At 44.1% G+C, this 24,058-nt stretch overlaps 1 protein-coding gene across 2 annotated transcripts in view; it reads right to left on the bottom strand.

Annotated features, from left to right (window-relative positions):
- Positions 1 to 24,058, bottom strand: part of STPG4 (sperm-tail PG-rich repeat containing 4) — a 131,992-nt gene that overhangs the window by 93,199 nt on the left and 14,735 nt on the right. The gene's annotated exons all lie outside the window — the stretch shown is intronic.

Raw genomic sequence — 24,058 nt, forward strand, 5'->3', positions numbered from 1 at the left:
GTGAACTAAGCTACTAAAAGTGTCTACTAAATGAAAAGCATATCAGCAATAGTGACAGTCACGATCCATTGTTTTCCATAATCATTGTGATACTAGTGAGCATATACGACCACTGGTGGACTCAGAAGGAAAAGGACAAGAACATTATAAGAGATCTTTGCAGCCCTCATCATAGTGCTCAATTCCACCTGCTTTGGAGCTAGAAACAGTCCCCCTTACCTTTTGGGGCCCTATACAGCTGCACAGTTTGTACCACTGGTATGTCCGCCTCAGGGGGTAAAGGCTTTGTTCACTGCCGCAGCCCCCCCCGTCCCATCCATGAAACAAAGCGTCATCATTTGCATTCATTTCAGGTGCCGGGCAATGTGCACAATGACAGTGCGCTCTCTGTTTCCAGCTCAGATCAGCAGTAACGAGTGCTTTTAGTGTGCGGTGTCAGAATACCCAGTGTGAAGGGACCAGTGACATCACTTGAAGGGTGGACTGGACTCGCCAGTTTTTGCACTCTGTTGCAGGCTTATTACTGCAGATATTGCTGCTGCGTTACAGTGAATGGATCCCTCGGGGGTTTCATCTGAATCACATCACTTGGAGCGTAGAGTGCCAGATAAATGTGATCCCAAATGTTATGTAACATGTCCCTAACAAACGCTTCAACTCAATCTACAAAAAAAAGCAAGTCCCCATTCAGGTCCGTCATCTGTCAATGGAAATACAGTGGGTACGGAAAGTATTCAGATCCCTTTAAATTTTTCACTATTTGTTTCATTGCAGCCATTTGGTAAATTCAAAAAAGTTCATTTTTTTCTCATTAATGTACACTCTGCACCCCATCTTGACTGAAAAAAACCCCCAGAAATGTAGGCATTTTTGCTAATTTATTAAAAGAGAAAAACTGAAATATCACATGGTCATAAGTATTCAGACCCTTTGGTCAGTATTGAGTAGAAGCATCCTTTTGAGCTAGTACAGCCATGAGTCTTCTTGGGAATGATGCAACAAGTTTTCCTGGATTTGGGGATCCTCTGCCATTCTTCCTTGCAGATCCTCTCTAGTATAACAACAACTGCTGACAGAATGAGGGTTTCCTAGGCGAGGGGAGCGGCATTTACAAGCTTGTTGCTATAGAGCTTGCAAGCACTGCTCTGATTGCTGCTCCTCCGATGCCGCAAAGGCAAAGTTGCAATGGTTGCAGCATCGGCGAGCGCACAGTTCTCCTGTCAATCAAGCAGGCCAGCATTGCTCCACAGCCAGCAGGAAGCCGGAGGCTCAACAAGATGAGAAAAACATTTTAGGTGTAAATCAATATCTCAAGCAGTAAAAAGCCCTGAAACTGACTAGGGATAGCAGCTTCACCAGAAATATCCATCTGTAGAAGGATGTTTCAGAAATCTTGTTCTTCATCAGTACAGAGTAGGGTACTGGTTGGTTGGGTGAGACGTATTTGATGCAGCTCAAAGGGAGGCACTATTGAAATCCAGCTGGTGTTAGGAGTCTTACAAACAATGATCTTGGTGAATATTATGCAAATTAGATCCACTTCCAAAAGGGAAAAAAACACATCAAAAACAACTATAATTATAACACGCGAAATATTAAGGAAATCCAGAAATCCAGGTTTTTAAAGAGGTTGTTCAGGCGTTAAGGAGGTTGCCCAGTCTAAAAAAAAAATGTCTCCAGTTACTCTGTGATTTCAGACTTGTGAACGCTCCCAGCGCACACACTGTGCACTACGAGGATTCGTCATTGTCTGCCCCGGGAACATAGACTGTCACTATCTACCTGCCCTCCATGAGTAGTGCGGGGTCTGTCACTATCTACCTGCCCTCCATGTGTAGTGCCGGGTCTGTCACTCACTACCTGCCCTCCATATGTAATGTAGGGGTCTGTCACTAACTGCCCTCCATGTGTAGTGTGGGGTCTGTCACTCTCTACCTATCCTCCATGTGTAGTGTGGGGTCTGTCACTCTCTACCTGCCCTCCCTGTGTAGTGTGGGGTCTGGCACTCTCTACCTGCCCTCCCTGTGTAGTGCGGGGTCTGTCACTATCTACCTGCCCTCCATGTGTAGTGCGGGGTCTGTCACTCACTACCTGCCCTCCATATGTAATGCAGGGGTCTGTCACTAACTGCCCTCCATGTGTAGTGTGGGGTCTGTCACTCTCTACCTACCCTCCATGTGTAGTGTGGGGTCTGTCACTCTCTACCTGCCCTCCCTGTGTAGTGTGGGGTCTGGCACTCTCTACCTGCCCTCCCTGTGTAGTGCGGGGTCTGTCACTATCTACCTGCCCTCCATGAGTAGTGCGGGGTCTGTCACTATCTACCTGCCCTCCATGTGTAGTGCCGGGTCTGTCACTCACTACCTGCCCTCCATATGTAATGTAGGGGTCTGTCACTAACTGCCCTCCATGTGTAGTGTGGGGTCTGTCACTCTCTACCTATCCTCCATGTGTAGTGTGGGGTCTGTCACTCTCTACCTGCCCTCCCTGTGTAGTGTGGGGTCTGGCACTCTCTACCTGCCCTCCCTGTGTAGTGCGGGGTCTGTCACTATCTACCTGCCCTCCATGTGTAGTGCGGGGTCTGTCACTCACTACCTGCCCTCCATATGTAATGCAGGGGTCTGTCACTAACTGCGCTCCATGTGTAGTGTGGGGTCTGGCACTCTCTATCCTCCATGTGTAGTATGGGGGTCTGTCACTCTTTACCTGCTCTCCATGTGTAGTGCGGGGTTCTGTCACTCTCTACCTGTCCTCCATGTGTAGTGCGGGGTTCTGTCACTCTTTACCTGCTCTCCATGTGTAGTGCAGGGTTCTGCCACTCTCTACCCGTCCTCCATGTGTAGTGCGGGGTTCTGTCACTCTTTACCTGCTTTCCATGTGTAGTGCGGGGTTCTGTCACTCTATACCTGCCCTCCATGTGTAATGCGGGGTTGAAAACTATTTATCCCCCAGACATGGATTACAACGTGGGACAGAACGATGGACAGGTGAGAGATATTGTTGTTTTTTTATTTTTGTTTTATTACAGGAGACGAGGGATTCAATGGAATGGGCAATTGGTGAGTATAACTGTGTTTGTTATTTTTAAATAAAAATGGAAACGCGTGTTTTGTTTTATTTCAAATAAAGAACTTTATACTTGCTGTGTCTTTATTTACCATATAACTATAGGATAAGTAATGGATAGGTGTCTTATTGATGCCGCTCCATTACTAAGCCTTGGGCTTCATGTCATCAGACAATACAAAGGTAACATCAACCCAAAAAATATGAACCCCACTTGCCACTAATACAGGGCAAGTGGGAAGAGCCGGGCAAAGAGACAGAATTGGCTCACCTAATATATGTGCATTTTCTGGGTAGCTGCAGGCTGCTATTTTTAGGCTGGTTGGGGTCAATATCTATGGCCCACAGCTGTCAGCTTTAGCTTAGCTGGTTGTCAAAAATTATTTAATTATTTAAATAATTAATAAAACATCGTGGGGACCCCTCTATTCTTGATTACCAGCCTTGCTGACAGCTGAGAGTTGCAGCCCACAGCTTTCAGCTTTGTCTGGCTGGTTATCAAAAATACAGGGGGACCCTTCCCACTTTTTTTTTCCTCTTTCTCTCTTTTCTTTGTTATACTGTATGTTAAAAGTTAAAAAATGGAAGACCCTTCGGGTCGGGTAATTGACCTTTACTACCGAGTCCCCGGTTGTTAAAGACTCCTGGACGATGTCCCTGGTTGGGAGTTAAGTTGTGATATTTGTATTTGTCTACTTGTCTGATTCCAATTATTATGTTAACCTGGATTTTGTTGTGAGTCTTTAAATAAAGAATTATAAAAAAAAAATGCAGGGGGACCCATGCTGTTTTTTTATTTATTTATTTATAGCGCAGGTGCCAGCTGATGAATACTCCTATCAGCCACCGCCTGCTCTCATTGCTATTAGTAGCAGCAGGTGTAGGCTGAGGGAAGTAGTAGTCCCATCAGTCACCACCTGCTCTCACTGTTATCACTTGAATATAACTCTCATCATTCTCCCCTGCTTGTGCTGGTCGCCACCAGAGCAGGGGAGAATGATGCGAGCAGTCTTCAGCACCCGATGCCGGGGAACAGCACTAACTGTACCACTGCTTCCCTGGCAGCCCCAGTGCGTGTGGAACTGATGCTTCACACAGACGGCACACAGTTGCCACATGTGTGCCACAAGTATTACACACACAGACATACGGACACAGATATCTCCGGTATCCTTTTTTCCGGTACCAGAAATGTCAGGACATCTGAAACAGGCCTTAGAGTGCAAGCAAAATATTTTCATGAAGTCCAAAATGTCATCAATGGAAACATCCAGAGCTGGCTTCAGGTTTTTGTGTGTCCCCCAGGCGAAAGAATCTCAGTGGGCCCCTTTAGCACTTACAGCAGAGAAATATTGATATAGTACAATGCCAAAGATTTCACTTACTTCTTACATTATATGAGTGATATCTATTGAATATTCTGCAATAGCTCAGAAACCGGACAGTATAGTCCCCCATACAGTATTATGGGCACCACATAGTGCTCCATACAGAATAATGAGCCCCATATATTGCTCCATACAGTATAATGAGCCCCATATATTCCTTCATACAGTATAGTGAGCCACATATATTTCTCTATACAGCATTATGGACACCACATAGTGCTCCATACAGAATAATGAGCCCCATATATTGCTCCATACAGTATAATGAGCCCCATATATTCCTTCATACAATATAATGAGCCACATATATTTCTCTATACAGCATTATGGGCACCACATAGTGCTCCATACAGAATAATGAGCTCCATATAATGATCCATACAGAATAATGAGCTCCATATAATGATCCATACAGAATAATGAACCCCATATAATGCTCCATACAGTATAATAAGCCCCATATAATGCTCCATACAGTATAATGAGCCCCATATAATGCTCCATACAGTATAATGAGACTCTTATAATGCTCCATACATAATGGGTCCCATATAATGTTCAATATGGTATATGATGGGCCCTATATATTGCTCCCTACAGTATAATGAGCCCATATATTACTCAATGCTTAATGGGTCCCATATAATGTTCCAAACAGTATATGATGGGCCCCCATGTATTGATCCATACAGAATAGGTTCCATATAATGCGTCAGTATATGATGGGTCCCATATATTGCCCTATATATAGTGGGCTCCATTTAATGTTCCATACAGTATAGGATTGGCTCCATACAGTATGAACCTTATACAGTATATTGTTCCATACAGTATAATGAGTCCCATATAATGCTCCATACAGTATATGATGGGCCCTATATATTGCTCCATACAGTATAATGACTCCCATATAATATTCAATACAGTATATGATGGTCCCCATATATTGCTCCATACAGAATGGGCCCAATATAATGCTCCATATAGAATAGACCCTATATATAATGGGACCCATATGATGCTCCATATATAATGGGCTCCATATATGATGCTCAAGTGTATGATGGGCCCCTATAATGCTCCATATATAATGGGCCCCATATGATGCTCCAGTGTATGATGGGCCCATATAATACTGCATATATAATGGGCCCCATATATAATGCTCCAATGTGTAATGGGCCTCATATATGATGCTCCAGTGTATAATAGGTCCCATATATGATGCTCTAGTGTATAATTGGCCCAATATATGATGCTCAGGTGTATGATAGGCCCATATATTGCTTCAAACATAAAAAAATAAAAATGAAATACTGACCCCTCGTCGCTGACTGCTGCTCTGCCCGGGACTGCTCAGCGTCGGCGTCTTCCGGCTCTCTACACTGTGACTGCTCAGGCAGTGACTGCAGACTTATCAATTAGAAATGGACAACCCCTTTAAGGAAATACTTCTCCTTTAGGGATTAATTTAAGGAGTTTTTTAGTTTCTTTAAACCATTTTGAATTTTTTTAAAGCGTTTTTGCTCAGTTTGTTTCCTGAATAGTTTTATTTTTGTAGTCTTTTGATTGAACAGTGCCTAGGTTGGAGCGTTTTTCATTAGGAGATGCAACACCAAGCAACCTTTGACGTACACTCTGCCATCAAGTGTTTTCCACAACCTGATGTAGAAGAAAAATGTTTAAAAAGACTGAACATATGACGAGCAAAAGAAAAGGTAAAAATAAGTAAAGATGCAAAAAAATGATTTAAACAAGCTTAGTTTGTTTTTTTTCCGATACATTCCCTGAGTATTTGGTGAGTTTTTAATGTTGCAGATCTTCTGTAAAACACTTCTGTCCCTATTACTGTACATACATTAGGTTACTTGCATTTTTTAATTGCGTTCTTGAGTTTGCTATTTTTACATGTGTTTTTATCATCTTGTTGATGCTGCGGTTTTTGTATATGGCTCTGAGAAACTTTATTGATACAATCATATGTGGTTTAGTGCACACAAGATATGCATATGTTTTTAAAACAGTCCAATTGTACCCTGAAATGATCCGAAAACTACAGTTCCACACACAAAAAGAGAAAATTCCTCATACAGTTCTGTCTATGGAGAAATAAAAAAAAGTTAAGGGTCTCAGAAAATGGTTATACAAACCACCCCTGCGATGGATTTAACGTGTCCCACATGTCTGCTAGTTACTTTACAAACAGGTTGGAAAATTGCGGCCACTTGGATAAGACTGAATATGATAGAGAATGATAACAGTGGGCAAAGGTTAGCTGAAGTTTCAGTGGCAAACATCAAGTTACTTGCTTATTTTTCTCAGAATACCTTGAAATTCATGGCACTGTAAGGCTGGAGCTACCTGGTGACTTTTGCCGCGACACGTCAGGCGACCAAACATTGCTAGGTGTTACTGCTGCATCGCAGCATAATACTAGTGAACCAGGTCGCATTGCAACCCTAATGTAATGCGACCATGGCAAACAAGACGCAAAAATTATACCCAGTTGAATTTTTTGCAACTGGTTTGTCTCAGCACCCTCGCGGTTGCAATGCGTTATCTGTGTTGTGATTCTGCTACACGACGGGTGTTGTTGCCAAAGTCACCGTGTTCACCGGCTGTAGCAGAGGACTGTTCCTCAGGGCCGTTACTTCCAGCATAGACATACGGTACAGGGTGTGGGCTGTGGCTATGCTTCGGAAGAGAACGAGGGTGGATAGTTTGGCGAGCACATGCAGGGTACTAAGTGACTCCCTTATGAAGGACTTGCAGCCTGGCAGAAAATACTGGTGACCCCCGTTACTGCCAGTGTAACAATCAAATGCGCTCGTAGAGAATACGTCGTAGAGAATACGACAGCGACAGGTCTAGTGCTGAGATTGGCGCCCATTGAGAGAAGACAAAAAGGCATAAATATTAGTTTGCTTTTTGAACCATAAGGTTAATGTATACAAATAAAACACTGAATAAGATATTGCATATATTAGGCTGTGTGCACACGTTGCTGATTTTTCGCGATTCTTCGTGATAAAAACGCTTTAAAACTGCAAAAAAACTGCATACAATATGCATCCCATCATTTAGAATGAATTCCGCAATTTTTGTGCATATGATGCGTTTTTTTCCGTGAAAAAAACGCATCGCGGTAAAAAACGCAGCATGTTCATTAATTTTGCTTTTTTTTTTGCGGATTTCCCACTATAAAATGCATTGGGAAATGTCCGGGGAAAAACGCACCAAAAACGCGGCAAAAACACATGCAGATTTCTTGCAGAAAATTTCAGGTTTTTCTCAGGAATTTTCTGCAAGAAATCCTGAACGTGTGCACATAGCCTTAAAGTACAGTGCTGCTCTTATTGTTATTACTCCTAACATTGTTCACCTGCTTCTATCCATATATCTATATATGTGTGTCCCTATAGTTAGATTTCCTTTCTGTGGCAGAGAAAGATAAATAGTTTTGGATGATTACCATTGTCCTTTCATTGTCTGCACTGTTGCTTACAAATAACCTGTTCACAAAGTATGTCATTGGGTGGGAAGGGGTTAAACAGGCAGTTTGGATGACATCACAAAGCACATGAACATCATAGACATCATATGACATCACAATTGGCATAGAATGTGCAAAGTGCAACTCCTGAGCCATCTTGTTTCATTAGAGCCTGACAGCCTGAAGGAACCGAGTCCAGGTAGGGAACTCTTCACTTACGACATCACTCACAAATTGTATATTTGGGGGGTTAGTAGTGGGATTCAGAACGGCATAATTCACCTGAAAATCTTAGCAAAATCCACTATATCACGTGTCCTGCGATTGTTATAATGATTCTATAATTTTAAAAAAATGTTATTGACCAGATTCCAAGGAAAATATGAACATTTTGGTTCTTTATTAAGCCAGTGTGAGCTCAGCCTAACTGGGGTTACCAATCTGGACAACCCCTTCCCTAAATGAGGACTTGCTGGTGATCAACTGATCATGTGTTACTGCTCTTGAAGAACCTCAGAAATCGGATGGTTTTGCCCTCTATGACACCCATGGGCTCTAATAAAAGCACATAGGAAGGGGTGGGCCAGGGGAGACAACTCCATTTGATTCCATTTTTGGGTAGCTTTGCCATTAATGTTTTAAAAACGTAATCATGACATAAATTTAATTGCAGACTGTTACAGTTCTCCATGATCAGCTCCCTAGGTCCTGTTGGATCAGGGGTGACCGGGAACTGACGGTTTCTTGAAATCAGGAATTGCAGTATGGCGTCCTGTCTTTTCCTTTAGTTCATAGAACAGTAGGTGATAGGGATTAGAATAAAAAGGTGGAAATGTTTAGGTTTTAACGTGTGTCATGACTAGAGTAGGGCAAATTTTTCTAAATTCTGTCCCAATTATGATCGTCAGCAAATATTGTTTTTGCAATGTTCACCGAACACAGCCGAACGTCATTGGAGTAAAAATTAACTAATTTGTTCGGAACCCATCAACTAACATAAATTTGGCACGAATAGCGTACCAATATGACACGAATATGACAAATTCAGATTCGGAGAGCAATTCCGAACATATTCACTCAATTAAAAAATGAGGCTGGTGGTTATTTGCAGTCTGTGATTTTGTTTTATTAATTCTACTCTTGATGTTGGAAACTTGATACTTATCGTACCATTGGCAGGTATTACGTCAGGGGACATGACATCACAGGGCACATGACATCATAGATATCACATGACATCACAGGGCACATGACATCAAAGATATCACATGACATCACAGGGCACATGACATCATAGATATCACCAGGGCCGGTTTTAGGCAAAGTGGGGCCCTAGGCAAAGTTTAAAATGGGTCCCCAAATGCTAACATATTGCACGTCACACAGAAGCATTTCGGTTGTATTTACCTGCGCTGATCTCAGGCCGCTAAACGAGTGTGATCGACAATACTGAAGTCGTTGGATGCTTGTTTCCAGGCCTCTTTCCACCATCTGAGAAAGAATGATGGGACAGAACCATCACTAATAGATCACTAACAGATCACCATACAGTATCATGTTATCAGCAGCACATCTACAGTTTACATAGGGTGATGTGCTGCTGAGAACAATGATTTTTATTCCGGCATAAACAATCCAATCACCCAATGAATATGCAGCATTTTGCTTGTTTAGTATAATACACCCCATAGTCCTCCATATATTATAATGTGCACCACAGTCCTCCATATTGTAAAATGCACACGCCATAGTCCTCCATATAGTATACAGCAGAGCCCCCAGTGGTGTACAGCAGTGCCCCCAGGGGTATACAGCAGAGCCCCCAGTAGTATACAGCACAGCCCCCAGTGGTGTACAGCAGTGCCCCCAGGGGTATACAGCAGAGCCCCCAGGGGTATACAGCAGAGCCCCCAGTAGTATACAGCACAGCCCCCAGTGGTGTACAGCAGTGCCCCCAGGGGTATACAGCAGAGCCCCCAGTAGTATACAGCACAGCCCCCAGTGGTGTACACCACAGCTCACATACCCCCCTCTCCTCTCCCCTCCTCCCCTCTCCTCTCCCCTCCTCCCCTCTCCTCTCCCCTCCTCCCCTCTCCTCTCCCCGTCCAGTAAAAAGAAAAAAAAAAAACACAAGCTCCTCACCTCTCCACACGTGCCCGCGCTGCTCCTGTGTCGGCGGCTGCAGCTGCTCTGCCTGGGACACAGTGAGTGCGCGCGCACCCGCTGTGTCAGAGGCAGAGCGGGGAATGATGGGAGAGGGGGCGTCAGGTGACGCTCTCTCCTCCATCATTGCTTTGAACTGTACCGGCAGACGCCGGTACAGTTCAATGCGGCGGGGGAGTCAGCGCTGGCGGCAGGCGGGCCCCCTGCCTCACAGGGGCCCGGGGCCCCATAGCGGCTGCGTGATTTGCCGCTAGCTGGGGGCCCCTGGGGGAGTGGGGGCCCCAGGCAGCTGCCTGGTCTGCCTGCCCCTAACGCCGGCCCTGGATATCACATGATATCACAATTGGTACGGAATGTATGCAGTTATTATCCTGAACCACCTTGTGTCCCCAGAAGCAGCAGCTTGAGGAAGACAAGTCCCGGTAGGTAGCTGCTCACTTAACACTAAGGGCCCATTCACACATTGTGTAGCTGTGGGGTGTTCGTGGTGAAGTTTAGAACTGCACCATTTTCCCCTAAAAAATCTCAGCAAACATCTCTGAGTGACGTGTTCTCTCATGTATATCAGAATGATTCCTTAAATAGGACCTACCATTCAATCCTCTTTTTTTGTAATGATAGGTGTGATGTCTCATCTAGTCCAGATGAGCAGCTGTAATGAAGCACGGACAGATGACGGTGGCGCAGCAGAAAGGCCGAGCAGAAACAACGGAGAACGTAGTAGCTTGATGGCAGCAGGAGGACCAGAACTGGAACCACAGGATATCCTCAGCAGAATTGATTAAACGGCAACTGGCGTAATAGGGTTACAAACTCTGATCAGACCATATCAGAGTTTGATCAGAGCGGCATCAGTTTTTCTCTGACGTGGAGAGGGGGAAAAATAGGTTTCTCCATTATGTCAGTGTGTGAAAATCGGATCACACTCAAATGTCATCCATCCAAGCGGGGTCCAATTTTTTCACGGGCCCATAGACTTGTATTGCCGATTTTGATCTGGCAGTGGGATCAACATAGGATTTGTCTACGATTTTTTTATGTGGACCACTGGGTCCGAGGAAAAAATCTGACATTTGCACAGCCCCATAGAACATCATAGGTACGAGTGCTTTCCGTCAAAACCAAGGATAGCATTCAGATGACAAAATTGTTTGTGTGCATGAGCCCTTATGTGGAGTGGATCAGTGGGCGACTGGGTCCTGAGAAATCCACCGATTGCTCCAAACAGCTGCACTGTAGCATTGCTGATCAACAGAAAAGTACAGAGCTTCTGCCTGAGCGGGCTCACATCTACATACAGGCTTGATAGAAAGTCTATTAGCCTGTATTCTACTCTGTGCACAGGCTTATAGAATTATACAAATACACAAGCACATACATTTATTTATTTTACTCGCTTACATAGCGCCATTAATTCCACAGCGCTATGTATACATACTATATATAAATAAATCAAATATATAAAAAATAAATATATTTATACATAGTCTCTCCGATTTTCACAGATTGACAAAATGGAGAAACTTTTTTTTTCCCCTCTCCACCTCCAAGAGAAACTGATGCTTCTTTGATCACACTCTGATCAATGCCTGATCGGAGTCTGCAATTCTATTATATATGTGTGTATTTTGACAATAAGACGCACCTGACCATAAGATGCACCCCAATTTTTGGGGTGGAAAATAGGAAAAAACATCTTTAATTAACATGGGGAAGCGTCTTCTAGTCTGGTTTAACAATAGCTTGCCGGGGGGGCAGCATCACAGGAGGCAGAGTCACTGCTTCAGGAAGCCAGCAGTGTCAGGAGTCGGCGATGTTGTGGGTCTTGGGCTCTCATAAGATGTTTGCGCCAGTGAGTGGAGTCCCCTTTCCCATTGACTTCCCTGTGGTGGGCTTCGGGAAAATTGCCGCCAAAGGCCACGCATGCAGTGATTGAGATCTTGGGAGATGAGACCTTTGAAGAAAATCTTGTCTCCCGAGATCTTAATCTGCGCATGTACCACCTCTGGCACCCATTTTTCCAAAGCTCACCGCAGGGAAATCAATGGAAAAGGAGACTCCGCTCACCGCTGCCGGCATCTTGTGAGAGCTCAATATACCTGCATGTATATTAGATTGTAAGCTCCTAGGAGCAGGGTGTAGATTGTATATTAGATTGTAAGCTCCCCTAGGAGCAGGGTGTATATTGTATATTAGATTGTAAGCTCCCCTAGGAGCAGGGTGTATATTGAATATTAGATTGTAAGCTCCCTTGGAGCAGGATGTATATTGTATATTAGATTGTAAGCTCTCCTAGGAACAGGGTGTATATTGTATATTAGATTGTAAGCTCCACTAGGAGCAAGGTGTATATTGTATATTAGATTGTAAGCTCCCCTAGGAGCAGGGTGTATATTGTATATTAGATTGTAAGCTCCCCTAGGAGCAGGGTGTATATTGTATATTAGATTGTAAGCTCTCCTAGGAACAGGGTGTATATTGTATATTAGATTGTAAGCTCCACTAGGAGCAAGGTGTATATTGTATATTAGATTGTAAGCTCTCCTAGGAACAGGGAGTATATTGTATATTAGATTGTAAGCTCCCCTAGGAGCAGGGTGTATATTGTATATTAGATTGTAAGCTCCCCTAGGAGCAGGGTGTATATTGTATATTAGATTGTAAGCTCCCCTAGGAGCAGGGTGTATATTGTATATTAGATTGTAATCTCCTAGGAGCAGGGTGTATATTGTATATTAGATTGTAAGCTCCCCTAGGAGCAGGGTGTATATTGTATATTAGATTGTAAGCTCCTAGGAGCAGGGTGTATATTGTATATTAGATTGTAAGCTCCCCTAGGAGCAGGGTGTATATTGTATATTAGATTGTAAGCTCCCCTAGGAGCAGGGTGTATATTGTATATTAGATTGTAAGCTCCCCTAGGAGCAGGGTGTATATTGTATATTAGATTGTAAGCTTCCCTAGGAACAGGGTGTATATTGTATTTTAGATTGTAAGCTCCCCTAGGAGCAGGGTGTATATTGTATATTAGATTGTAAGCTCCTCTAGGAGCAGGGTGTATATTGTATATTAGATTGTAAGCTCCCCTAGGAGCAGGGTGTATATTGTATATTAAATTGTAAACTCATATAAAAGCTTAAGATATACAGCAATATGCAGCAGGACAGATGTGATCCAGGGAAATATCCGATCGCCACAATTGGGGTCAGGAAGGAATTTTTTCCCCCCCTGAGGCAGAACTCTCCGGGGGGTTTCTTCGCCTTCCTCTGGATCTTTCGGTCCAGTGGCTCTTAGCCGGTCTTCAATGCCCACAGCTAGTTCTGTGGTCTGTATAGGGCCTAACCTGAGAGTCATTGTGATCATGGTTTAATTTCTTAAAGGGCCAGTAATATTTTTATTATAATGTTGCTTATTGCTATTCTAATAAAAAAAAAAAAAAAAGAAAACATAAAAGTGTCATGGGAGTTTTTTTATATTCACTTTCGTTTTATATAGTTACAATGATGGGAGTGATCATTACTACCCTCAATACTCTACAAGTTGAACCAGGAATTATGCGTTGGCGCCAATTACAGAAGGCAGACCACATATATCTCCACCCATTGTGGTATCATAATGTCAACTCCTGTCCAAAATTACAATAAAAGTGTTATGGAGGCAGAGCCCTAAAATAGTATATGTCCTACACAACAAACTACCAGATAGAAGACGAGCTACAAGCAGTGTAGGATTGGTGTGCCCACCAGTAACCAACTCCAGGGCCCCACTTTTACATCTACATGCAAATGTGACATTATCCTCAATCACAAATTTTATAACAATCCACTACGTAGATTATTCACTATGTACAAAGGCAGCATCTTATTCATGTAACAAAGTATATGGTGGCCCTCTCTTGCACAGTGACCTCCCGGAGGATTTTTCTGTTCTCCTTGTAGCCAGTCAAAGTCTGAGTATAATATGAGTAATGTGTGTAAATGTAGCACTTAGTGTTTGTGGTGGAGATCTGCCCAGCTGCTGTAGGGACAGACATAGTTAAAGCTTGGGACTGGTCCATAGTGGGAGGGGAAAGTCCTAGTAAAAGAGGACTACTTCCTGATAGTCAGATAGGAAAGTACAGTATAGCGGGGCAGCCATCATTCAAGGCAGTGGGAGGCCTTACTGGAATCTCTTGCGGACATTCCTGCAACATCCGGAGCCTAGGGCTCGGTACAGAAACTACAAAGAGAGTCATCCTCGAGTGTACAAGTGGATGTGAAATCGCAGTAAGGGAAGGTAACGGATCTCTGTTGTACTGCCGGACTGGACAGGAAGTCCCTGGAAAACTAGTAAGTTGGGACTGGGACATGATTTTCCTGTAAAATGCCAGGGAGCAATGGAGCAGCAGCTCGGCCATGACTACTGTCATGACCCCAATGGCAGAGGGTCTCAGGAATCAATACCAAGTCTGCAAACACAAAAAACCAGCTCATAGGGCAGTGGTAACTGGGCTGACCATATATCTAATCCTAGCACCACAAATAGAAGTAGCCGGGGAACGTGCCTACGTTGGTTCTAGACGTCTCGCGCCAGCCGGAGAACTAACTAACCCTAGAAGGGAAAAGAAAGACCTTTCTTGCCTCCAGAGAAAAGACCCCAAAAGTTGGATACAAGCCCCCAACAAATAATAACGGTGAGGTAAGAGGAAAAGACAAACATAAGATTGAGCTAGGTATTTAGCAAAGAGAGGCCCACTAGCTAATAGCAGAATATAGTAAGATGACTTATATGGTCAGCAAAAACCCTATCAAAATATCCACGCTGGATATTCAAGAACCCCCGAACCGTCTAACGGCCGGGGGGAGAACACCAGTCCCCTAGAGCTTCCAGCAAGGTCAGAAATCACATTTAGTACAAGCTGGACAAAAATAGTAGCAAAGCAAGTAACTCAAAAAACAAAGAAGCAAGACTTAGCTGTTGTGAATTTGCTTTTTGCTCCCTCTAGTGGTTACTAGTTTTTTGACTCTGGTTTTTCTGTCATTCCTTTTATCCGCACCTGGGTCGTTAGTTAGGGGTGTTGCTATATAAGCTCCCTGGACCTTCAGTTCAATGCCTGGCAACGTAGTTATCAGAGCTAGTCTGCTGTGCTCTTGTCTACTGATCCTGGTTCCAGTTATATCAGCTAAGTCTGCCTTTTGCTTTTTGCTATTTGTTTTGGTTTTGTATTTTTGTCCAGCTTGTTCCAAATCTATATCCTGACCTTTGCTGGAAGCTCTAGGGAGCTGGTGTTCTCCCCCCGGACCGTTAGACGGTTCGGGGGTTCTTGAATTTCCAGTGTGGATTTTGATAGGGTTTTTGTTGACCATATAAGTTACCTTTCTTTATTCTGCTATCAGTAAGCGGGCCTCTCTGTGCTAAACCTGGTTCATTTCTGTGTTTGTCATTTCCTCTTACCTCACCGTCATTATTTGTGGGGGGCTTCTATCCAGCTTTGGGGTCCCCTTCTCTGGAGGCAAGAAAGGTCTTTGTTTTCCTCTACTAGGGGTAGCTAGATTCTCCGGCTGGCGCGTGTCATCTAGAATCAACGTAGGAATGATCCCCGGCTACTTCTAGTGTTGGCGTTAGGAGTAGATATATGGTCAACCCAGTTACCACTGCCCTATGAGCTGGATTTTTGTATTCTACAGACTTCCACGTTCCTCTGAGACCCTCGCCATTGGGGTCATAACAGTTTGCCAGGACAATATTAAATGTTTAATGCATTGCAGAAGAGGGATTATAAGAAAGAAGATTCTGAGTTTTTTTTTTTCTTCTTCCCCTTTACCTCAGAGTGGCTATGCTTGCTGCAGACATGAATGTCCAGACCTTGATTACAAGTGTGGACCAGCTGGCTACTCGTGTGCAGGGCATACAAGACTATGTTATCAGAAATCCTAGGTCAGAACCTAAAATACCGATTCCTGAACTGTTTTCCGGAGACAGGTTTAAGTTTAGGAATTTCGTGAATAATTGTAAATTGTTTTTGTCCCTGAGACCCTGTTCATCTGGAGATTCTGCTCAGCAAGTAAAAATTGTTATTTCGTTCTTACGGGGCGACCCTCAGGATTGGGCTTTTTCGCTGGCGCCAGGAGATCCGGCATTGGCTGATCTTGATGCGTTTTTTCTGGCGCTCGGTTTACTTTATGAGGAACCCAATCTTGAGATTCAGGCAGAAAAGGCCTTGCTGGCTATGTCTCAGGGGCAGGACGAGGCTGAAGTGTATTGCCAAAAATTTCGGAAATGGTCCGTGCTGACACATTGGAACGAGTGTGCACTGGCCGCTAATTTTAGAAATGGCCTTTCTGAAGCCATTAAGAATGTTATGGTGGGTTTTCCCATTCCCACAGGTCTGAATGATACTATGGCACTGGCTATTCAAATTGACCGGCGGTTGCGGGAGCGCAAAACCGCAAATTCCCTCATGGTGTTGTCTGAACAGACACCTGATTTAATGCAATGTGATAGAATCCTGACTAGAAATGAGCGGAAAATTCATAGACGCCGGAATGGCTTGTGCTACTACTGTGGTGATTCTACACATGTTATCTCAGCATGCTCTAAACGTATAGCTAAGGTTGTTAGTCCTGTCACCGTTGGTAATTTGCAACCTAAATTTATTCTGTCTGTAACTTTGATTTGCTCACTGTCATCTTATCCTGTCATGGCGTTTGTAGATTCAGGTGCTGCCCTGAGTCTCATGGATCTCTCATTTGCTAAGCGCTGTGGTTTTACTCTTGAACCATTAGAAAATCCTATACCTCTTAGGGGTATTGATGCTACACCATTGGCAGCAAATAAACCGCAGTATTGGACACAGGTTACCATGTGCATGACTCCTGAACACCGCGAGGTGATACGTTTCCTGGTTTTACATAAAATGCATGATTTGGTTGTTTTAGGGCTGCCATGGTTACAGACCCATAATCCAGTCCTGGACTGGAAGGCTATGTCAGTCTCAAGTTGAGGCTGTCGTGGTATTCATGGGGATTCCCTGCCTGTGTCTATTGCTTCTTCTACGCCTTCGGAAGTTCCGGAGTATTTGTCTGATTATCAGGATGTCTTCAGTGAGTCTGAGTCCAGTGCACTGCCTCCTCATAGGGACTGTGACTGTGCTATAGATTTGATCCCAGGCAGTAAATTTCCTAAGGGAAGACTGTTTAATCTGTCGGTACCTGAACATACCGCTATGCGTTCATATATCAAGGAGTCTCTGGAGAAAGGACATATTCGTCCGTCTTCTTCCCCTCTTGGTGCGGGATTCTTTTTTGTGGCTAAAAAGGACGGATCTTTGAGACCTTGTATTGATTATCGGCTTTTAAATAAGATCACTGTCAAATTTCAGTATCCTTTACCGCTGTTGTCTGACTTGTTTGCCCGGATTAAGGGTGCCAAGTGGTTCACCAAGATAGACCTTCGTGGTGCGTACAACCTTGTGCGCATTAAGCAAGGTGATGAATGGAAAACCGCATTCAATACGCCCGAAGGTCATTTTGAGTACTTGGTGATGCCTTTTGGGCTCTCCAATGCGCCTTCAGTTTTTCAGTCCTTTATGCATGACATTTTCCGGAAGTATCTGGATAAATTTTTGATTGTTTATCTGGATGATATTTTGGTTTTTTCTGATAATTGGGATTCGCATGTGGAGCAGGTCAGGTTGGTCTTTAAAATTTTGCGTGAAAATTCTTTGTTTGTCAAGGGCTCAAAGTGTCTCTTTGGTGTACAGAAGGTTCCCTTTTTGGGGTTCATTTTTTCCCCTTCTGCTGTGGAGATGGACCCAGTCAAGGTCCGAGCTATTCTTGATTGGACTCAGCCCTCGTCAGTTAAGAGTCTTCAGAAGTTCTTGGGCTTCGCTAACTTCTACCGTCGTTTTATCGCTAATTTTTCTAGCATTGTGAAACCTTTGACGGATATGACCAAGAAGGGCTCCGATGTAGCTAACTGGGCTCCTGCTGCCGTGGAGGCTTTCCAGGAGTTGAAACGCCGGTTTACTTCGGCGCCTGTTTTGTGCCAGCCTGACGTCTCACTTCCCTTTCAGGTTGAGGTGGATGCTTCGGAGATTGGGGCAGGGGCCGTTTTGTCGCAGAGAGGCCCTGGTTGCTCTGTTATGAAACCTTGTGCCTTTTTCTCTAGGAAGTTTTCGCCTGCCGAGCGAAATTATGATGTGGGCAATCGGGAGTTGTTGGCCATGAAATGGGCATTTGAGGAGTGGCGTCATTGGCTCGAGGGTGCTAAGCATCGTGTGGTGGTCTTGACTGATCACAAAAATCTGATGTATCTCGAGTCTGCTAAACGCCTTAATCCGAGACAGGCCCGCTGGTCATTGTTTTTCTCCCGCTTTGATTTTGTTGTCTCGTATTTACCAGGCTCAAAGAATGTGAAGGCCGATGCTCTTTCTAGGAGCTTTGTGCCTGATGCTCCTGGAGTCGCTGATCCTGTTGGTATTCTTAAAGATGGAGTTATCTTGTCAGCTATTTCTCCGGATCTGCGACGTGTGTTGCAGAGATTTCAGGCTGATAGGCCTGAGTCTTGTCCACCTGACAGACTGTTTGTCCCGGATAAGTGGACCAGCAGAGTCATTTCCGAGGTTCATTCCTCGGTGTTGGCAGGTCACCCGGGAATTTTTGGCACCAGAGATCTGGTGGCCAGGTCCTTTTGGTGGCCTTCCTTGTCAAGGGATGTGCGGTCATTTGTGCAGTCCTGTGGGACTTGTGCTCGAGCTAAGCCTTGCTGTTCTCGTGCCAGCGGTTTGCTCTTGCCCTTGCCTGTCCCGAAGAGACCTTGGACACATATCTCCATGGATTTCATTTCTGATCTTCCGCTATCTCAGGGCATGTCCGTTATCTGGGTGATATGTGATCGCTTCTCCAAGATGGTCCATTTGGTTCCTTTGCCTAAGCTGCCTTCCTCTTCCGATCTGGTTCCTGTGTTTTTCCAGAACGTGGTTCGTTTGCACGGCATCCCTGAGAATATTGTGTCAGACAGAGGATCCCAGTTCGTTTCCAGGTTCTGGCGATCCTTTTGTAGTAGGATGGGCATTGATTTGTCGTTTTCGTCTGCTTTCCATCCTCAGACTAATGGACAGACGGAGCGAACCAATCAGACTTTGGAGGCTTATTTGAGGTGTTTTGTCTCTGCTGATCAGGACGATTGGGTGACATTCTTGCCGTTGGCTGAGTTTGCCCTTAATAATCGGGCTAGTTCCGCCACCTTGGTTTCGCCTTTTTTCTGCAACTCTGGTTTCCATCCTCGCTTTTCTTCGGGTCATGTGGAGCCTTCTGACTGTCCTGGGGTGGATTCTGTGGTGGATAGGTTGCAGCAGATCTGGAATCATGTGGTGGACAACTTGAAGTTGTCACAGGAGAAGGCTCAGCGCTTTGCCAACCGCCGCCGCGGTGTGGGTCCCCGACTACGCGTTGGGGATTTGGTATGGCTTTCTTCCCGCTTTGTTCCTATGAAGGTCTCCTCTCCCAAATTTAAACCTCGTTTTATTGGGCCTTACAAGATATTGGAAATCCTTAATCCTGTATCTTTTCGTCTGGATCTTCCTGTGTCGTTTGCTATTCACAATGTATTTCATAGGTCCTTGTTGCGGCGGTACATTGTGCCTGTAGTTCCTTCTGCTGAGCCTCCTGCTCCGGTGTTGGTTGAGGGCGAGTTGGAGTACGTGGTGGAGAAGATCTTGGATTCTCGCCTCTCCAGGCGGAGGCTTCAGTACCTGGTCAAGTGGAAGGGCTATGGTCAGGAGGATAATTCCTGGGTGGTCGCCTCTGATGTTCATGCGGCCGATTTAGTTCGTGCCTTTCATGCCGCTCATCCTGATCGCCCTGGTGGTCGTGGTGAGGGTTCGGTGACCCCTCACTAAGGGGGGGTACTGTTGTGAATTTGCTTTTTGCTCCCTCTAGTGGTTACTAGTTTTTTGACTCTGGTTTTTCTGTCATTCCTTTTATCCGCACCTGGGTCGTTAGTTAGGGGTGTTGCTATATAAGCTCCCTGGACCTTCAGTTCAATGCCTGGCAACGTAGTTATCAGAGCTAGTCTGCTGTGCTCTTGTCTACTGATCCTGGTTCCAGTTATATCAGCTAAGTCTGCCTTTTGCTTTTTGCTATTTGTTTTGGTTTTGTATTTTTGTCCAGCTTGTTCCAAATCTATATCCTGACCTTTGCTGGAAGCTCTAGGGAGCTGGTGTTCTCCCCCCGGACCGTTAGACGGTTCGGGGGTTCTTGAATTTCCAGTGTGGATTTTGATAGGGTTTTTGTTGACCATATAAGTTACCTTTCTTTATTCTGCTATCAGTAAGCGGGCCTCTCTGTGCTAAACCTGGTTCATTTCTGTGTTTGTCATTTCCTCTTACCTCACCGTCATTATTTGTGGGGGGCTTCTATCCAGCTTTGGGGTCCCCTTCTCTGGAGGCAAGAAAGGTCTTTGTTTTCCTCTACTAGGGGTAGCTAGATTCTCCGGCTGGCGCGTGTCATCTAGAATCAACGTAGGAATGATCCCCGGCTACTTCTAGTGTTGGCGTTAGGAGTAGATATATGGTCAACCCAGTTACCACTGCCCTATGAGCTGGATTTTTGTATTCTACAGACTTCCACGTTCCTCTGAGACCCTCGCCATTGGGGTCATAACACTTAGCTTAATTTTGCAAGAGCCAGGACCAGCAGACAGGAGCAACAGAAGGATCTGATTACAACGATGCCAGGCACTGGACTAAGGATCCAGGAAGTTAATATAGCGACACCCCTGGACTAACGACCCAGGTGAGTGCCAAACAGAAAAAAGACAATCCCAGAGTCATACCACTAGTGACCACAAGAGGGAGCCAAAAAGTCTAATTCACAACAGGCTACCGCCCACAGTCATTTTACATCAGCATGGCAGTATAATACTTTGTGAAAGTTTAATTCAACTTCTGCCCACCTAGACAAGCTGACAGCTCCTCAATGTCCCTCCTCCCCGATAAAATCTTCCACTGCTCAGTACAGATTGCAGCTGTCATTCAGACTGGGTCAGAGGATTTTTTGTTCTCATCTGAACAGCCCTATTGAATAAAATTAGCCAGTGTGATACATCATTTTAACATGGACAGCACACATAGGCATATTACGCTGAAATGAACAAGCCCTTAAAAGCTAATATCTTGTAAAGCAAAAATATAATATATAAAACCCGTTCACCCCTCCCAGCCTGTTTGCACCTTCTTTACCAGGCCATATTTTACAATTATGACCAGCGTCAATTTATGTGGCAATGACTTTGGAACACTTCAACAAATCTCAGTAATTCTGAGACTGTTTTCTTCGTGACACATTGTACTATGTTAGTGGGTAAATTTACACACGTGGTCAAAATTGCTGGTACCCCTCGTTTAATGACAGCAAAACCCACATTGGTCACAGAAATAACTTGAATCTGACAATAATTATAATAATTTAAAAAATCTATGAAAATGAGCAAATGAAAGTCAGACATTGCTTTTCAATCATGATTCCTCAGAATTTGTTAAAACAAACTTTTAATTTTTAAGCTCTTAAACTAGATAGTCATATCACACAACATAAAAAATCACATGTCTACTTTACATCTGCATCATTTTTAAAACAATTTGTTTTTGTTAGGAAGTTAGAAAGGTTAAAAATTGATCAGCAGTTTCTAATTTTTCCACCAACATTTACAAAACCAATTTTTTTTAGCGACCACATGCCATTTGTACTGATTTTTGGGGGTCTATATAACAGAAAATACCCAAAAGTAACACCATTCTAAAAACTGCATCCTACAAAGTGCTCAAAATGACATTCAAGAAGTTTATTAACCTTTCAGGTGTTTCACAGGGTTGCATTTTCCCAAGGGTAACAGGAGAAATTGTACCATACAATTTGTTGTGCAATTTCTCTTGAGTACGCCGATATGCCAAATGTGGTGGAAAACCATTGTTTGGCACCATTTCACTTTTTGGAACACAAAATTGGCTGGAATAGATAGCGGACACTATGTCATGTTTACAGTGCCCCTGATGTGCCTAAACAGTGGAAACCACAAGTGACTCCATCTTGGAAACTAAACCCCGTAAGGAACTTATCTAGCTGCATGGTGAGCACCTTGAAACCACAGGTGCTTCACAGAGTTTTATAACGTTGAGCCGTAAAATAAAAATATTACATTTTCCCACAAAAAAATTGTTGCTTTTGCCCCAAATTTTTCATTTTCACAAGGGTAACAGGAGAAAATGGACCTTATAGTTTGTTGTGCAATTTCTACTGATCAAACCAACACCCCATATGTAGTGGAAAACTATTGTTTCAGCGCACGGCAGGGTTTGGAGGGGGTCACATTTGACTTTTGGAGCACAAAATTGGCTGGAATAGATAGCGGACATCATGTTGCGTTTGCAGAGTCTCTGATGTGCCTAAATAGTGAGCATGTTGACACCACATTCGCCTCACATAATTTTATACCATTGGGGGGTGAAGAAAGAATAATTACGTTTTTACCTCTAAAATGTTGTTTTAGCCCCAAGGTGTTAACCCTACATGTAATTGGGAAAACCTTTTCAGGCACAGTGGAAAACTCAGAAGGAAAGGAGCGCTATATTATAGGACAGATTTTGTTGTTATGGTTTGCCATGCCACATTGGCAGAGCCTCTGACTTGCCAGAAAAGCAGAACAGCCCCCTTTCATAAGTGACCCCATTTTACATACTATGCCTCTAAATTAATCTAAGGGTGCAGTCACAGAATTTTATACCATTAGGCAGTGAAGAAAAAATAATTAGATTTTTACCACAAAAAATTGAGTTTTAGCCCAAGATTTTACATTCTTACATGGTGAAATCGGAAAAAATGGCAACAAAATTTGTCCCACTTGACTCTTGGTGAACAAAATTTTGTAGAATAGTTTGCCCCTAAGTGCCAGAAGAGCAGTATCCCCCATCGAGTGACCCCATTCTGGAAAATCCACCCCTCTGGGAATTTATCTATAGGTGTTGTGATGATTTGACTCCAGGGGAGTTTTCCAGAAACAAGCCACAATGGATGGTGCTGAGTGAAAATTGCAAACCTGTCGTTATAGTAATGTTGAAGCCTTTATATTTCCATTGATGAATGACGGACCTGAGTGGGGACTTGCATTTTGTGGATTGAGTTGAAGCTCTTATTGGGAACATTTTACATAACATTTCGGATCACATTTATCCTGTGCTCTACACTGAGCACTCACATCAGAGTTTCCATCTAAATCTCTAAATGCAAATTGTCTCTTCAGAGATGAAGAGGACTATAACTCTAGTGCCTCCTATTGTAAGTAGCTGTTAGGATTGATACTTCCAATAGTGGGCGCAGCCTTACGTGAGTGTAACACCCTAGGTAACCGCTTGTTACAGTGAAGTTGCCTTCCCTTTGGGGAGGGTGATATTATACTTGGAGGCAAGGAAGAATCACCGGGTAAGGCACCCACACACAACACATTCCAAATCCAGGCCAGAAGGGGAAGCTCAGGACTCGGATTCAGGGCAGCTTCCCCAGCTTTAAGTGTTCTGGTCTGGAGGAGGAGTTAGCTTAGCTGTTCAGAGACACTGAAGAGAGAAGGAAGTCTGAGAGAGCAGACAGCGGAGTTGGCAGCCAAGATTTAGCTGCAGCTCCAGGGAAGGAAGTAAACCTGAAGGGTTGGAATGCAGTGGAGTTTGACAGGAAAGGAGCACAGAGGAAGAGAAGGGGCTCAGAGGGGAACGGCAACTGGACACCCTCAGAGCCAGAGCGCAGAAACCGGGTACCGGGAACCAGAGGTCGTGTTGTTCTCCAGGAAGCACGGCAGAACGGAGGGCATAGGACTGTTTGTTAATTGCCCACACCAAGTCTGAGTTGACGCAGTATCCTGAGAGCCCGAGTCATGATTGAGACCCTATAAAACACCTCACACTGCCTATCGTACAGACATC

The sequence above is a fragment of the Ranitomeya variabilis genome, chromosome 2 (genome assembly GCF_051348905.1).
Source record: "Ranitomeya variabilis isolate aRanVar5 chromosome 2, aRanVar5.hap1, whole genome shotgun sequence".
NCBI lineage: Eukaryota > Metazoa > Chordata > Amphibia > Anura > Dendrobatidae > Ranitomeya > Ranitomeya variabilis.